Source organism: Coptis chinensis, chromosome 3, assembly GCF_015680905.1.
Source record: "Coptis chinensis isolate HL-2020 chromosome 3, ASM1568090v1, whole genome shotgun sequence".
Classification (NCBI taxonomy): domain Eukaryota; kingdom Viridiplantae; phylum Streptophyta; class Magnoliopsida; order Ranunculales; family Ranunculaceae; genus Coptis; species Coptis chinensis.
This window is the reverse complement of record NC_141458.1, coordinates 94,840,735-94,851,066: the sequence shown is the minus strand read 5'-3', so window position 1 is coordinate 94,851,066 and position 10,332 is coordinate 94,840,735. Positions and strand designations below refer to the sequence as shown.

General features: G+C 32.7%; 1 long non-coding RNA gene across 1 annotated transcript; it reads left to right on the top strand.

The window, feature by feature from the left end:
• The first annotated feature begins 9,072 nt into the window (after positions 1 to 9,072).
• LOC147511804 (uncharacterized) lies at positions 9,073 to 10,260 on the top strand. The gene is made up of 3 exons (XR_015217082.1): positions 9,073 to 9,139; positions 9,313 to 9,381; positions 9,661 to 10,260. It is a non-coding gene; the product is annotated as an uncharacterized LOC147511804 (long non-coding RNA).
• Positions 10,261 to 10,332: the final 72 nt, after the last annotated feature.

Sequence of the window (10,332 nt, the reverse complement as noted above, 5' to 3'; positions counted from 1 at the left end):
ACGGAAAACTATAAATTTGGTGAAATAGCAAAAATAGCTACTCACCTGTATTAACAGCTCGACGAATTCCTCCTAGTCTGAATCGTCGCGCTCCAACGCTCTAGCCAACGAGCTTCTATCTCTGTCTCCATTTTTATTTTATTTTATTCTCTAAAAACCCTATTCTCTAGAACAATGTGATTATATACTTGGGTTTGAAACCCAAGCCCAACACAGACTCGGGCCCATAAACCGGGCCCACGTATCCTAAATCCAATAAAATTTTAAATAAATAAAATTAATTAATTAATAAATAGATAAATACGTATTTTAAATACGGGGGTTACAATTCCAATTTCTCGTTAATTACTCTTTGAGCTGAGGTTAGTTTAATACATCTGCATCCAGTTTCTGATTTCCCGTTAATTATTTTTCGAAGTTAGTTCGCATCTAGCTTCCAATTTCCGGTTATTTTTGCTTTGAAGGTAGTTTGATGTATTTACATTATGTTTTCGATTTCTAGTTAATTATTCTTTGAGGTTATTATATTTCAATGTATTTGCATCCAGTTTCTGATTTTCCGTTAAATATTCATCAAGAATATTGCATCCAATTTCTGGTTTCTTGGCCTGTTAGTTAATATATGATTTTAGTTTAATGTACTTGCATCCAGTTTTCGATTTTTCGTTAATTATTCTTTGAGGTTGGTTCAATGTAGTTGCATCCAATTTCCGATTTCCCGTTAATTATTTTGTTAGGTTAGTTTGATGCATTTGCATCCATTTTTTTGATGTTTTTATATTCGTTAATTAGTCTTTAGATTAGTTTATTGCATTTGCTTCCAATTTCCAATTTCTCATTAATAACTCTTTGAAGTTAGTTCAATATATCTACATCTAGTTTATGATTTCTGATTATTTATGCTTTGAGGTTAGTTCGATGCAATTTCATCCGGTTTCTGATTTTCCATTAACTATTCTTTGAGGTTATTTCAATGCATTTGCATCTAGTTTTTGATTTCCCGTCAATTATTCTATGAGGTTAGTTTAATGCAGTTGCATTTGGTTTTTGATTTCCTGTTAATTATATTTTGAGGTTAGTTCAATACATTTGCATCCAATTTCTGATTCACCGTTAATTATTATTTGAGGTTTGTTTGATGTATTTTTACATATCATTTCCGATTTTCATTAAATATTTTTCAAGGATTTGCATCCAATTTCTAATTTCCCATTATTAGTTATTCTCTGACGTTAGTTTAATGTAGTTGCATCCAGTTTCCAATTTCTAGTTAATTCCTTTTTGAGTTTAGTGTATTGCATTTGCATAAAGTTTTCGATTTCCCGTTAATTACTCTTTGAGCTCAGTTCAATGTATTTGAATCCAGTTTTCGATTTTCTTTTAATTATCCAATGTGGTGTGTAATACCAACTTTCTACTTATCCATTTGTAGTGTCCTTACAAACATGACATAAAAATAAATTATGCTTGATTTACTATATGGGATCATCAAAGATTATCTAGTTCCCGATTTCCCGTTAATTATTCTTTAAATTATATACCTGACTTACTATGTAGGATCTTCAAAGATTATCTACGAACGGGTCCTATCATATTAATTATTTTGAAAAATATATGCAACTATATATGCATAACGTACTATTATATACAAATATTATATTGATCACTCATCCAAATTTCTTATAACATGAAAACCCCATGTACTTTCTATTAAAAAAAAAAAACTCACCATTGATAAAACCCTTCAACTTAATTTGTTGTTTAATAATTTGAAGTTTTATGAGATTGTCTAATAAGACGAAGTTCATATTGAAGCTACTTGAATAGCAAGGTGTTCCCAATTATATGAAAAAAGATAAGATAAACACCGTTTTAAATGTAAAACTATACTTATCGAGACATTCCACAACATATAACACAACTATATTTTGAGGTTAGTTCAATGCATTTGCATCTAGTTTATGATTTTTTGTTATTTATTTTTTAAGGTTAGTTCAAGGTAGTTGCATCCAGTTTTCGATTTCTTGTTAATTATTCTTTGCATTTAGTTTAATGCATTTGCATCCAATTTCCAATTTCCAATTTCCAATTTCCTACTAATTATTCTTTGAGCTCAGTTCAATGCATTTGCATCCAGTTTCTGATTTCCCATTAATCATTTTTTGAGATTAGTTTAATACATTTGCATCCAGTTTTCGATTTCTCGTTTATTATTTCGATGAGGTTGCATTTGCATTTAGTTTTGATTTCCCATTAATTATATTGTTTGAGGTTAGTTCAATGAATTTGCATCCAGTTTCCGATTTTTAATTAATTATTTCTTGAGGTTAGTTCAATGCATTTTCATCCAATTTATTTTTTGAAATTAGTTCAGTTTAGTTGCATCCAGTTTCTGATTTTTCGTTAATTATTTTTAAAGATTAGTTTCATGCATTTGCATCCTGTTTCCAATTTATAGTTTTTTTTAGGTTAGTTCAATACAGTTGCATCCAGTTTCCGATTTCTCATTAATTTAATCTCTGAGGGTTAGTTCAATGCATTTGCATTCAGTTTCTGATTTCCTGACAATTATTTTTTGGTGTTAGTTCGATGTATTTGTATCCAAGTTTTGATTTCCTGTTAATTATTCTTTAAGGTTAGTTTAATGCAGTTGTATCAATATTCCGATTGTCTATTAATTAATTTTTAAGATTAGTTTAATGCTTGCATGTGCATCCAATTTTCGATTTCCCGTTAAATATTATTTGAGGTTAGTTCAATGCATTAGCATCTAGTTTTCTGTTTCTCGTTAATTGTTCTTTGACGTTAGTTTCATGCAGTATTATATATATTTTAAAATATTTGTCATTATTGTTTTTTTTTTTCATTTGTTATTATATATTTTGTGATGTTATTTTTGTATAGTTTAATTTTCCACATGTAATTTGTTTTGGTTTGGTTTGGTATATAATTTATTTAAGCCCAACGTCCACTTTAACTAAATCAATAGTTATATAATTTATTTAAGCCAATATCCGTTTTAACTGAATCTCATTATTCCTCTAAAATTAGAAATGATTAAATTCATAAATTTAATTAGAATATGTCGTAATTATTGTGGCCTGTGGTTTTGAAACACTTAACTATGACTAAATGTCTAAATCCCACAGTGGATGACACCTCAAATTGATCCAACTTTATTTGTTAGGCCCATATATAGTGCATACGGTACAATTTTATTTGTTTTGGGTGTACACTATTACTTAGGCTATGTTTGATAGGAGCTGTGGCAAATGCAAATTTTGTCACCATTTGCCACTGACAAATTTACTATGTGACAATTGCAAATATCTTGTGGCAAATTTAAATTGCCAATCGCTTTGATGATATTGTAGTAAATATCATTTGCCTCTAATTTGCAACAATTTGTTGTTTGTTTGATTGTCCAAATTTGCCATGTAAATATTTCATTTCTTCATTTTTTGTGTTTTAAAATATTTAAGATGTGTTTGTTTCTTGGCAAACCTGAAAAAATTTGAGATTTGTCGTTGTTTTCTCACTAATTAATGTATTTTAAGGAGCTTAACAAAAGGTTTTGTTTGTTGGAATCGAAAACAAGCATTTTTGGAAACAAGTGACTTCCCAAAAATTGGGGCGGGGGTTCCTCCGTTGTTTCGAAAATACATTTTACTTAGGAGCACCGGCCGGTTGTAAAAAAGAGTTGGTCATTTAACTAGGCAATCTGAAAGTATTGTCCACATTCACTAGAGAACACAAACATCCTCCTTTTTCTCGACCTCACACTCAATCTTTGGATTGCTTCTAAAAAAATAAATTGTGAAGAAATTAATTTTCAAATAAGTAAGGAGATGGACTCGGAGACAATGCAGGTTTTCCAATTCAAATTTCAACATAATAGCCTCATTTCTTTGGGCTCTACAAAGTGACATTTCCATAAGCCAAAAGGATAGACAAACAGCCATTCTGATTTTCAACGTAATCAAGAACCCGCGGAATCCTTCATGGCATCGATGCTTGATCTTTAGTTGAGGCCTGCGAACCCGGCATATTAGAATAGGAAAAAGGAAAATGAAGTAGTCAAAACAAATTAATATAAGGTTCAAAATATGACTAATTAAACTTCTTAAACTATCTTGCACTCCGGGTTTATCTTGGAGCCGAGGGAAGCCGATATACCCTCTTTTTTTTGTTTATCTTACCCTCACAGGTACTTGCAAGAAATTTAGCGTGATGCGCGAGAAGCACAACCATCATCACCATCACCAGCAGCACCAAACAACAACAATCCACTGCACTACCGGTCACCACCACCACCCACCACCACCGGTCCATCGCCTACCAGGTCCACACCACCGCACACCACAGTCCACACACTAGTCATTACACCACCTGCCACCACCAAAGACACACACTCACCACATTACCACCACACACACACACACACACAACACCATAAATTCACACTCACCAAACTACCACCACCAAAGACACACTCACCACACCACCACCACACACAAGATGCCTCCACACATCACCTTTTTGCCTCTTTTCTTAGTGACAATGAAAACTTACTTTACCCTCCCTACCTTTGTATTCTCAAGATCATACTAAACCATTGCCTAGCATTCTCTCGATATACCTTGTACTCTAAAGATCGAGTTTTAGTGTTTGGGTCCGAAAGTTGGGGTATGTGGGGACATTTGTCCTTTAATGTAAAGAACTTAAAACTTCTTAAACGAATCCTTTTAGTATAGAAACTTCATAATCGTTGATTTGTCGCCCCTAATAATGTTTTTATCAATCTGTTGAAGATGAAATAAAGTGACAACAACCGTCAAATCTCACATGAGTTGAAGGCCTATGGCCATTCAATGGCGATGAGCACCTTATGTTTGTCGTTGCCAAAGTTCGAACTAGATTGGTTTCAACTTTCAAGTGAAAGAATTCAGCCTTATATAGTTTCTCATCTCTAGATTTTAGCACATTATACAAGTATTGGTTGTTGTAAAATATCTCCAAATGTTTTTTCCATGTATTGAAGATTTGTAGTACAATCCACTCAATCCGATGAATGGTCTCGATTCTTCCATTGACTAGCAACTCACAAAACATTGCATATTAATAAGGATAAGAAAACAACCACCTAGACATGAAGTATCAATCAATTGTACAATGACTAGAATCAATAAAATTATTTCTTTTATTTCTTTTCTCAATTCATGAGTTGATGAACAAGAATAACCAATTCTTAAAACAATTTACACAATTAAGGGATTAACGATTAACAAGAGTTCTACAAACAAAACGTCTAAAACAGATAAAGAACCACATACTAGTAGCAATACTCCATTCACACTCTTGGTTGTTGCTTGCATTTGCCAACTTCTAAGTAGCCTAGCACTCAAGAACAACAACTCTTCGGCAACGAAGCAATCCGTTTTCATTGCAATCCAAGCATCTCGTCAACTGCCCGTCTTCCTCGACAAACACCTTTCGACTTCCACTACACCTCGAACATGGAACAAACCTTGCATCACCACAGTTTCCACAAACAAAACCAGGTTCCCGAAATCTTGTACAAGTTTAGCCAACTCTCCATCTTCATGAAGTTGCTTAACTTCCTCCACTCTACCCAAATATCCCCTTGATAAAAACTTGAGGCAAACTGACACTACTCTTATCCAATGCAAATAGGAGAGAAACTAATGAGTATAAAGAGGGATTGAGAGAAAATGGGAAGAAGAACCCGGGTTGAGCTGAAAGGAGGAGAGTTTTTTTTTTTTTGGAAATCCACTTATTTCGTTGGGCAAATTTGTGTACAAATTTGTCATGGTAAAATTTACTCAGTTAGTAAATTTTGCCACCAAAATCATGGCAAATGACAACTTGTGGCAAATCCAAAAAATTTGCCATGACTTTCAAACAGTGCCAAACAAGTGAATAGTGCCATTTATTTGCATTTGCCATGACAAATGGGGCTATCAAACACAGCCTTATTTTATGATTAGTTTACTTTTTTTCCTTTTTTCCTAGTCACATGTGTGGTTAACAAATGCATAAAGTAAATGTTCAAGTAACTCAATTCATTTTTTCCTTTGTTCTTTCATAGTTTCATTATCATTTTCTAGAAAGAAACTTTGTTATGTTAAACTTCACCTGAGATTAGTGTGGAAACTATTCTTTGTGTCGTAAGGGTTTTAGGAAAATCATTTTTGGTTGAAAATATTGTTTTTTGCAATTTAGTATTTTTTCCCCTGTAATTAGCTATATTGTTTAGGAAAAGTTGGAGACTCTGAAACTCTAGATGGGATTGTTTATTTATTTATATCATACTTTTTCATAATTAGTAATAGAGTTTAGAAAAAACTGGAGTCTCTGTGAGTGCTCCAAAAAATAGGTTGGTGAGGGTATAACTATAATATACTAGCATTTCGCCCGGCCCATGGCCGGGTTTGTTTTTGGTTTGGGCTTTACATGTGTTTTGGGCTTTTGTTTTAATTTTGCATACTATTTACTTGGTTTGGTCTATAAATTTGTTAAAGCCAAATTTATTATAATGCACTGAAGCCCATAATGCATTGCATATAAGCATATTATTATAAATCAGTAATTGGTTTTAAAAAGTTAAAATTTAAAAGTGCGTTAATTTTGAAGCCCAATTTGTTATCAATTGTGGCCTCCTGAATGTAGTTGGTTTGGTCTCATTGTTTATTTTTTAAAAGCCCAATTTATTTCTAGAACACACTACGTGTCCTTTATGTTGACACTTAACAAATGTTATGATAAGCTCAGTTGACTTGATGAAATGTTTTCTTATTGCTTCATTTTGTGTAATTCTATGATTGAGATCGGTTAGTTCCACATATTGGCACAATATGTTGTTGATTTCAATCTGTTTCCAACTGATTTTTCCAAATTTCTAAACCGAAAGATACAGTGCTTCATCAATGATATCAACGTTAAGACAAACTTATTCACTATGAAGTCGTTTAAGATTTATTCCAGTTAAGTACTAAATTACATTAGTTATTCTTTGTTCTATTTTCTATTATTGAATTGTTGTATATATTTTGTTTTTAAAATATTGCTTTTCGTATTTTTCTTTTACAGTACCCAAATATTATTTGATTTAATCGGATTGTATAATTTTCTTAAACAGATGACTCAATTCGACACACTGATCCAATTGTTTGTTATCTGTTAAATAGATTTTGTTCATTTTTTTTTCTCTGTTCTTTAGTGGTATCTTTCCATTTGATGTTAGTCTTTGTCACTGTTTTGTTTTCTTTGTTATGTGATGCTAATGGTGACTCTTTTTTTTCCCCGCAGTTGCTTTTGAAAGTTTTATTTTGCCTGTGGTTATTGCTTTCTCACTCAATTACTCGGCCTAAAATGAGGTATACTTTACGCTTTGAATTAAGTTCTGGTCTAACCTTCCATTTTTCCAAGTCGTATTTTTTTTTGCTTGGCTATATTTTTCTAGTTTTGATTTGATTTGATTTTATGTTTCTTTTTCTTTGTTATTTTGTTGGAGGGCTCGCCGCTGTATAATATCTTGGGTTGGGCTACGTGAAAGATTGAGAACATTCTGCGTCATGCCTATAATATGCTCTGCTATGTTTTTGTTGGAGATATCCTTGTTGTATATTCCATTGCCTTAGATGCATGAAGAAACTGAACCTAGGCTTAAATGAGGTAATAATGAAATTATGGTATCCTAATAGCCTAGCTATTATGTATGTTTTTTAATCCAAAGTGCATTTTTCCATTCTTAGATGATTATTGATGAGCTAGTTGGAAGTATTGATAAGAATGAGCTTTTTTCAAATGTTGACATCACATTTTAAGGGAAAGAAGACACTCAAATTTATGGTAAGTCTTCCATTTTTTTAGAAGATATTATTTGTTTACATTGGCTTGGGCTGCATGAAGAAATTGTACCTAGGTTTGTTAATGGAAATGAGGTAATCATGAACCTTGACTTTTAATGTGACAAATATATTAATGTAACCTAGATAGTTAGTGCGTCTATGTAAAATAAACTGTACTTTATCAGTTATCATTCAAAATCAAGGCAATAAGTAGTCATATAGCTACTAATTGAAGGTTCTAAAACTTCTAAACAAATGAAAATGCATGAACATTCCTAATAAAACTTGGCACAATTTATAATCCAATGATAACTCCTAAAAAAACTGATAATTCCATGTAACTCTATTCTATTCATCATCACTAATGTTGATTATGTCAAAATCTCCACCAGTTGTCACGTCCATTTGTTTGCCTTCATCATCACTTATGTTGATTGTTTCAACATGAGCAATTGATGTTCGCAATTATCTATTTTCTGTTTCAACATTAGCAAGTGTTGTTCACAATTCCCTATTTTTTGTCCAATGTGCATGATATCAACATGTATGCCTTGATTTATTTCATGAAATTGTTCATTGGCTTATTCAAGTTGTTTGATTTCCTTTGTTCATTTGTTCATTGCCTTGATTTTGCTCCTTGCTTCTTTAAGTTCTATGAAGTTGAAATCTTTGACTTCGAATTTGTACCATTCACGTAGTGGCAGTTGTACTTTTAGACGTAGAGATCCTTTTATGACGCATTGAATCAACTAATAGAAAATGATTTAGATTAGTTTATATTGGAAATACATAATAATTTAACAATAATGGTTACCTAAAAAAATCTACCGTTATTTCTTTTTCGTGTTATAATTCTCCATTTGTTATAGCGAGCAATCCTAGCATTTTCTAAGTTATTAATCTCTCCAGGAACTATATAGAAAAAAATACGTCAGTGCTATTTTCCTTTTTTGTTATATGTATGGGTCGGGTAGTATTCTGTGCTTCACCTTCAGGAACATAACAAAGTCTGTAAGTGAGTTTTCCAAAGTAGGTGATTTGTTTAAAGCTATGCTACAGGGAAGGCAGATTCACCTACTAAAGAGTGTTGCACTCACCGCATGTGAAAGATATAAAGGACAAAAATCCAGTTTGTATGTGCTTTATAATCCAGCAGAGGCTCATGATGGAGCCAGGTTAAGTTCAAGCAGATGGGCCTTGTGAAGCTAAACTCCTTCAACTTCCTACTGCTTGTAACTTGGTTAATGCAAACATCAGTGATTGTCCACGTACATATTGTATTATCTATCTTCAGTCTTTTGGTTTTGTTGGGTAATAACCACTATGACTTTAGGAAAGTTTCAGCTGTCAACTACTCTTATTGTTATTGTTGTTGTTGTTGTTGTTGTTGTTGTTGCGTAACTACACATTCTAACTTCTGTTCTTCTTCTTGTTTTTACAGAGCTTCTAAACCTAGCTCCCAATTCCCCTGACATGGGCATCTTCACAAATTCAACAAAAAATAGCCCAGGTTAGCATCCTTCACTTCTTTCATATGAAAAACTACGTACTACATATAAGATATGTGAAAGAAAAAAGTGTTGAAAGAAAAAACCACATAAAGTTAAAACTTGATGTTACCTCCACAATAAATATTTTTTATTAGCTTTTGTAGAATGTCATCTCTATGTATGTCAGTTGTATCAGTCCCTCGCTGACCATACATTGTGCTACCATCACCAAAAATAATATATGTTGGTGAAAAATAGGTTTCAACATAATAAAGAAGTATTTACAATGTTTTTTATAGTTCTTATTGTCAGGTTTCAAGTGCAGAAAGAAGTATTTACAGTGTTTAATTTGAGGTTGAGTATACATGATTCCAAGGATTTAGTGCCAAGTGTAGTTCCGAAGTCAATCAAATGGTTTGAAGAGGAGTCTAATATGAAATTTGTAGCAACAAAGCTATATTCAGATGGGGCATTGAAGATTCATGTATGGAGTCAGTTATCATGCAAGAGATCTGTGGAACTATTTTCAAAGAAGCAGCCCAGGATGCTGAGCGTAGATTATATCTCATGAAGATGAAATATGAGGGACAAAGTGAACGGTTAGTTTCAGTTGAAGCATCAGTGTTGGAAAGTGAGAAGGCATTAAACTCGGTGAATGAAGAGTAGGAACAATTACAGCAAGAGTTAGTAAAGATATCAGCTTTGCTGGAAGAGAAGGAGCGTGCTTGATCAAATTTATCAGGATTTGAGCTTGTTTAAAGACGAAGCAATTCAACAGGAGAAATTAGTTTCTGTGATAAAGAGTAAGTTTGAGGAGACATTGGGGCAAACACATTTATATGAGGACAAAATGGCCAAATTAGAGAAGACACTTAAGCTGACCATAGAAGATATAAGGAAAATGCTTTATCATTGGTTGTTGTCGGGTAGAAAAAGCAAGTTGAATCACTTAGTACATATGTCTGGAGACT